Raw genomic sequence first — 8,676 nt, 5'->3', positions numbered from 1 at the left:
CAGTGTGCCATTCCCAATGTGTACGTGCGCACAGGCCTATGCGTACGCACAGCTCGAAATCCTTTGTTGGTTGTGTGTGCGCACAAGGCGTACTAGCGCTGCTACCAGTTGCCCTGTCTCCGCGTGTGCATACGCACAAGGCTGTGCGTACGCACAGGACCAAATTCTTGCGGAGTGTGCGTGAGCACACAAACTAGAAATCACAAATTTTGCAGAAGTTGCAGAATTCAGAATTTTAACCCAAACTTCCAAGGTCATATCTTCTTCCACAAAATTCAAATTTCAACCAAATTTAAACCGTTTTAAAGTTTATGAAATTATCTTTCAATTGATGTAAAAGTCATCAAATTCCGAAAACAATTGCTCAAGATATGATCCGTTGAAGTTCATCAAAATTCTATTTTTACCAAAACTCATAAACTCCCCATTTTAAAATATACACTTACCAAATCCAATCAAAATCAACCTATAACTCAACCCTTCCAACATTTACCATTTCCAAACCTCTTTCAATCATCAATCCATCGATTATACCATATATAACCAAATTTCACATCATAAGTTAACATATCGCATTCCAAACTCCACATAAACATTCAAGGTATCAATCACTATATACATAACAAGTTTGTTCTTCCAGTTATGCTCACCAACAAGGTCCTATACTCTATCATCAATCCAACATATTAATCCACATTACATACCATATTTCATGTTTCACCAACCAATACAACCACACACAACCATTTACACCATCATTCATGCATATTCAATTCAATCTAAATTATCCCACAACTACATCAACATTCTGAAGCCCTATCTTAGGGTCACTAGCCTACATTTTCACAACCATATTACATTTTAGATATAGAAAACCAAAACTATACTTTGGCCGATTCCCCTTCCACCCGGAACACACTTAAATTCAACTTCCAAGATTTCCAACTCCACCAATCAGATTTCCAAGCTTGGTGCTCCACCCCAAAGCTTTCCAAAATCATCAATCAAGCTCCAATACACACATATATAATGCCTAAGCCATAATATCACACCAAAACAAAATAACTCAAACCCAATACCATAAATTTCATAATTTTCCACTAGGGTTTGAGGTACTTACTAGCCCAAGGATCAAGGGAGCAAGAACAAGCCTTCCTCTCAAGCTAATTTGATCCTATAATACAAGGAGCTCACAAATTTCAATATTTTTTCCCAAAAAACTCGAAATCAAGGGCTGAGAATTCGAAGGTGAAAATGTGACTTACCTCAAGATTGTTTGTATGGATTTTGTAGAGCTTGACACCACAGTCGCGTGGCCGCAAACGGTGCATTAATCGGAGCTCCGGATCAAAAGATATGATCAATTGAAGTTGGAGCAAGGGTTTGCGTTTTCCTCCCCCTTTCCCTTCTCAATCTCAGCGTGAATGTGTTCTTGAGGGAGGGAGAGAGCTGAGCTTCATTAATTAAATGAAGCTTGGCTGGGCCATGGGCCCAACTTGGGTCCGGTTGGCCCAATCTTGGACCGATTTTTTAAAATTGGTGTCGAAATTCTCGTTTCAAATTTCTCTATCACATTTAACTATATATATATATATATATATATCAAATCGCTCAATGGGGGTACCATTCCCGAGAATTCATATGTGTCCGGTCACCCTTACGTCGTAGGGTCAACAGAGTATCGAGTCTTAACCTGGAACACGTGGTGGCAAGCCACGATACTTTACCCAGGAAAACTCGTATCTCAGATAAAAGAAGTACAAAAGCCACATATTCATTTATTCATCATCATTTCCGCACTTCATTAACAATTCATATCAAATCAATCATCATTCAAGCCATAAGTCACTTTTTCTCAAATCTCTTTACTTGGAAACCAAAAATCAATCCATCTCAGTCTTAACTCTAAAATCCTCATTTCTCAAATCATTTTAAGCCCATAAGCCTCTTTTCATCAAATGTAAATTATCCTTTTTAAAACACAGTCACCCTCCACAACTTTCCAAAACATTTCAAAAATCACACCAATTTAAAAGTCTCTTATGAGAGATTCAAAATCATTCACCCTTAAACAGAATTTCAAGCCAAAACCAAATTAGGTAATCGATTGCTCTAAACAATTTTCAAAATCATTTCTTTTACTTAGACCAAAAACCACTTTCAATTGCTTGATAAAATCAGAAGCATTCCCAATGGCTCGGAGCAAAATTCAGAATTTAAAGAATACTTTAAACTTCTTTCTAAAACGTTGTAAAAATGAGGTTTTATCAATCAAAATTCACCTTCTTTTACAAGCACGTAAACTCCTAATTGAAATCCTCAAGTTGATTTCATGAACATAAACCCTTCTCACATTTAAAACAGCTTAAAACATAAGTTTCTTCTAAAAAGGTCTTGCTCCCAAAAATACAATACCTTTCTTAATAAATAAAGCTATATCATAGTTCTCTTTTCAATAAGCTATTTCAAAACACAATTCATTACTTTAAATAGTTCAAGTAAAATAGTATCAGTCTTAAATTTATGACTTTCCAATTAACATTTCAAATAAAACCTCGGATTCCATAGGAATTTTGGCAGCACCTCCGCTAAAACTTGGACTTTGCCACCTTTTTTGGGTCCTAACCAGACCATTCTACAACCTTCTTTAATGGGTTCAAAACAAAATCAGTTTAAAATCAAGTTGATTCCCAAAAATGCATAGCCTTTTCATTTTCAAGAAAACCAATTCAACTCAAACCAACCTCCAACGGATTTAACTCAATTTCAAGACTTTAAAGAAACAACTTTAAAGAAATACTTCATGAACCGTCAGTTTCACAAAACCAAACAATAATCCAATCGCGCAAGTATTCATATCCATCCAAGACGACCAAACAACACATAAGACTTATACAATCACTAAAAATACATTTCTCACATAAATATCCATATATAATAATTTCAATTTATAAAGTATAGTTTTCAGAAAATGCCCCTACCTCGATAAGTCGAAACCATAACCCAAACGCCTCAGAATTTCTTTCATCTCAACCCAGAACCAACGACAACTCAATTCACAGCAACATATACTTTCACAATGGCATACACAACTTTAAAATATAAATGCAATCTCAGTTACTAACTACTACCACCATTAACATCGCGAAAACCTTAACAACATACAACAGAATAGTGACTAACAGAGTTCGAAACTGAAACAAAGAATAGCTTATCGTACTAAAGAGGAACGACTAAATGGAGCAGCCGCAACAACAACACTCACAGCAACAATGGCTCAGAGCAATGGCGGCAAAGAAATTGGCAGTGACTGTACAACCGGACACAGACAAGCTAAGCAGCAACTCACATGGTAATAACTAACTTAACGGACAAAGAAGATCTGAGGCAAGGTTAGAGCTCACCAAGCAAGCATTGGCTTCAGAGCTTATTTCTGGCAGCGGCAGCAGTGGCGTGGAGCTCCGGCAGCGCAGCAGCAACGCGGGCATAACGATGGCAAGCCCAGCAACGTTGTGGCGATGGCAGCTCCGCGACAACTCCCTCAAGCGCGTCCTCTATTCGCAAGTCAAATGGTGGCAGTAGCATGCACAAACGGGAACGGGCATATCGGCGAGGGCAGCTTCCTTCCAACAGCGGCGGTGGGACGCAAACGGCCTCCCTCTCCCCGTGGACTCTCCCTCTCTGCGGCTCTTCTTCGACAGTGGCTCTAGTGGCGACGACGACGAGGCTCGGCGGTGGTGACACGTGAAGGCTGATATACCACTATTTTATAGTTTATTTTATCTTGAATTGAGTTGATTTTATCCATTATTCTCACACTTATGCATATAATATGCATGTTTTACATTTTCCTTCCTAATTTTGTGCTATGATTGAAAGATGCTTCTTTAACCTTAAATTTGCTAGTTTTAATCGTCTCTTATTACCATTCAATACCGTGATATGTTTGTTAAGTGATTTTAGATTTTCTAGGGCAGGAATGGCTTAGAGGATGGAAAGGAAGCATGTAAAAGTGGAAGGAACACAAGAAATTGAAGGAATTTCTAAGCTGTTAATCCTGACCTCTTCGTACTAAATCGATCATAACTTGAGCTATAAAACTCCGAACGAGGCGGTTCCAGTTGTGTTGGAAATCTAACATCTGGGGCTTCAAAAAGATATGTAATTTGCTATAGTTGCCTTGCAGTTAGGTGACATGTACGCATCGCCCATGCGTGCACGTCGTAGGATCAACGTGACCAGTGCAAGAGGCAAGCGACGCCTACACGTGGATGACGCGTACGTGTGACTAGGAATTGTTCACTGACGCGTATGCATGACAGAGTGTCACGTGCTGCACTTAACAGAATTCGTTGGGGATAATTTTTGGGCTGCTTTTGACCCAGTTTCTGGCTCAAAATTACTGATTAGAGGCTGCAGAGTGGAGCTAGAAAGGGGGATTGAATCATTCAAACTTTGATTCACACAAATTAGGTTTAGATGAAGAATTCTAGAGAGAGAGAGACTCTCATCTCTCTAGGTTTTAGGGGCTTTTAGGTTTATTTCTTCTCAAATTCAGATTTCTACCTTTTTTAATTTAGGTTTCTTCTACTTTTATTTGTTCTATTACTTTAGTTTATCTACTTCTCTTGTTGATTCCTTTATGTTGCCAATTTAGTTTATGAATTCCTCTTGTTTCCTTTAATCCATATTAATGCAATTTATGTTTCAAGTTTCTTATTGTTCAATTGCTTTGTTATTGTTATTTCTTTGCTTTGGTTAGTTTTAGATTTTGCTATGTCTTGTTAGTTTTCTATGTTTTTATGTTACGCCTTCCAAGTATTTGATAAAATGCTTGGTTGGATTTTAAATTAGATTTTTATGTTCTTAACTTGGATTGATCAATTAGAGACTCTTGAGTTATCAAAATTCTTTTGTTGATTGGTGATTGAAAATTTCTAGTTGGCTTAGACTTCACTAAATCTAGTCTTTGATTAGGACTTGTGTACTTAAGTTGATTTTGCCCACTTGACTTTCCTTCATTGTTAGAGGTTAACTAAGTGAAAGCAAAAGGCAATTACCATCACAATTGATGATGATAATGAGGATAGGAATTCCAATTCTCAATCCTTTCTAGGACTTTTCTTAGTTGTTATTTTATTTCCTTGTTATTTACAATAATTGCCTCTTATCATAAAAATTCCAAAAATACTTTTTCATAACCAATTTTAAATACACTTCCCTGCAATTCCTTGAGAGACGATTCGAGGTTTAAATACTTCGGTTAATTTTATTAGGTTTGTATTTGTGACAAACAATTTAAATATTGATTGAAGTTTAACTGTCGGTTTAGTACTATACTTGCAACGTGATATTTTTGTGAACATTTTTACCGACATTTTTCTCCATCAATGGCGGCGCGGACAGCTCCTCCCCCGGCTCTCTCTTCCTCTCTCTCGGATCCCCCACTGCTCTCATCCCTTTCCTTATTTCCATTTCTTCTTTCTTTCTGTTTCAAAGTGTGTGCGTTGTGTTGCTGAAGGAGAAAGGCGGCTGCTAGGGTTTTCTTGAGTAAGGAGAAAATTGTGTGTTAATTAGGGTTAGGGTTTTTGTATGAAAATTGAAAATTTTTTGTTTTAATGTGAGTGGAAAAATTTTAGTAAAATTACAAAATAGAGAATATTAATTTGAAATCTAATTTAATCCTTAAAATTACTTTGAAATATTATTTGTTGTATCAAAATACTAATTTGATTCTCCATCAAATACTCTAATTAAATGTATAAGATAATATAATTAATTTTTTTATTCTTAAAACTTAAAGTATTAAATGATAAAAATATAAATTATTTAAATCAAATCATAAAATTTTTTTATCATTTCATAACTACCAACTTTTTAATTTAAATATAGAAAAATAATTCATAATTATAGAGTTTAGATAAAAATCTTAATTTATTTCAAATCTAATTAATAAAAAATAATTTTAATTATCTTCAATAAAATAATTTATGAACTTAAAACTATAAACAAATATATAGAATTTAAAATTAGTTCATAATAACTTTTCAAAAGTACCGGGTCTTACATTCCACCCACCTTATAAAAATTTTTGTCCTCGAAAATTAACTTAATACACAAAATACTAAAATAGTTTTGAATACTTTACTTTTGCATACTTTAGAAAAGCAGGCGTCTTGGCATATATATGTATATAATTTCACAAATACCGAAAATCTTGTAAAACTTAGGTGTAAAGAAAAAGTGTGGTCTAAATCACAAGATGGTATAAAATAAAGATATTACATGGGGCTATTATTTTACCAAAACTTGAAGTGAAAGAAGGTGCAAGTGTTCTAGTTAGGTGTTTGCAAAAATAAAGGGGTATCTAGATGGAAAAAGTTTGAAAACAAGCCAACGTAAACAAATAGGATAACGTCTGCGCACAGGCCTCGTACCAACTTCAGATCTTCAACTTGCCAAATCCATCAGTCACTTCACAATCCCATGGCCTGTCACAAGCCTAACATCCGCAAACTTTCATGAAGAACAAACTACCACACTCCTTTCAACGTTGCACACTTACTGATCCACTGTTTTACGTTCACGAATAGCATTCTAATGTTTCATTTGCTATGCCTAAAAGGTCATACGTGACTCTAAAGCTATCCTCAAGTTTATTCGGAAGGATACAAGACCTTGGAAAAGGACAAGCGACAAGGACAAAATCCGCAAGAGTTTGAAAGTATTGTTGAGATCACAAGCAATCAGAGATGCATAAGGAATGAAAAGTGTCAGGAAGAAAATTAGTTTGACAATCTCAGGAATGACTCCCGAATCAATGAAATCCGATGGGAATAATAAAAAGAAAAGTAGTGCTGTAATTTGACAAAAATCAAATTGAATCAAAGAAGTGTGAAGTTTACAGAAGAAGCCTAAAACTGAAGATAAAGTTTATAAGACTTGAGATAGGATTAAGAATACTTCCAAACATATTGCTCACAAAGAACGAAAAATTTTTCAAAACCCATTTCACATTCTCAAAGAAAAGGTGCGCAACCTACATTTTGTAAAAGAATAGCGAGAGTATGAAAGTGGCATTACTTTAATGCAATTTCATATTGAAATAGATTATGTAGAGTTTTAAAACAAAATAAACACTAGTTTGACTAAAAGCAAATCATTTTCTCAAATGTTTAGAAAGGTAGTTAGGTGCACACTGAACCAAAAGTATACATGAAACTCAGAAGGAAATCAAAGGTTCGTTCAAAAATTTCTCAAGGTTCATATTCAATCAAATGTGTATGAAATTTATAGCAATGATAGAAGAAGTCAAACTCTATTTAGAAAGAAAAATTCGAAGTAAAAATTTGCTTATAGGTCAGTAAAGAAAATAAATAGTGTGTTGCAAACAGACAGGTTTTCGCTAAATAAGGAAGCTTTTCAAAAATTCATTTAAAATAGCGCATGCTAACTTTAAAATAACTTTGTCAAAAATAAAAAATAGCTATGGATGCAATTAAGCGAAAAAAATTGATTTAAAATTTCTTAAAAAGGAAATCTAGAACTTGTTTAAAAATTCACATCAAAATTTCAAGAATACACTTGAAATCGCCATCACCTAGGGACATTCAAGAGTATTAAGGTGTACTGAAAAAATCAAGCCATATGAGAAAGGATCTTAAATCAAGGGAATTTAAACAAGATCCACGAGGCATGAGATATCAAACAAGCTTTCAATCGATCCAAAAGAATACAAAACTCTTAAGGAAAGACAACTCAATTAATAGTGAATTTTCGAGAAATAACTTTTGACTAAACAAAGATAAATAAGAGGACAAACGGTGCACTAGATTGAAACAAATTCAGGATGACTTGGACGAGTATGAGATTCACAAGAGAAAGAAAACTAAGACTAATGGTAATGTTCATAACAGTAAAAGAATAATTAAAAACAGAACCAATATATCATTCAAAGAAGTGAAAAGCTTAAAAAGGAATTGGTCTGTTCCTAAAAGGAAGGATATGAGCCCAATACTTTTGAAAGAACAACAATTGCATAGACAATGTGTTATACTAAACCAAATTCAAATTAATAATAAATTAAGTGAAGTTTGTCAGATGAAAATCAATGGAAAAGAGGCAAAAATCTTTCTTTTGAAGAATTCCTAAATACATAATCAAATAAAGATATTCGTAAACACTGTAATAAAATTGTTAGAAAATCAAGTTGTATTTAAAGTAAATATATTTCCATAAATCAGTGAAGGAACAGGCGAGGTATTGGAAACAATTAGTTTTAAACTATATAAGGAACTTTCAAAGTTTATATAGAGAAGTATATATCAAATCAAAAGCAGTTTTGTTAAGATTTGAAGAATGACTATAATTATCGTCAAATAAGAGGAAAACTAAATCACAATTTGTTTACAAAGGATTCGAAATAAGAACTTAAAAAGGTATATTGCATTAAAACAGGTTCAAATGTATATCAAAGAATATATGACTCAAGAGGAAGTGCCTAAACAAAGAAGGTAAATACACCAAGGATTTTAAGCAGACATATGCAGTTAGGATCAAATAAGAGCACACATGAACAAGAGGGCAGGATTGGAAGATAATCTGATCACTTTCTAAGAAAAGAATCGCAAACGAGAACTGATGAGCGAATAATTTATACGCTTTTTGGCATTGTTT

Source organism: Arachis duranensis, chromosome 1 (assembly GCF_000817695.3).
Source record: "Arachis duranensis cultivar V14167 chromosome 1, aradu.V14167.gnm2.J7QH, whole genome shotgun sequence".
NCBI classification, from domain to species: Eukaryota; Viridiplantae; Streptophyta; class Magnoliopsida; order Fabales; family Fabaceae; genus Arachis; species Arachis duranensis.
This window is presented reverse-complemented; position numbering follows the sequence as displayed.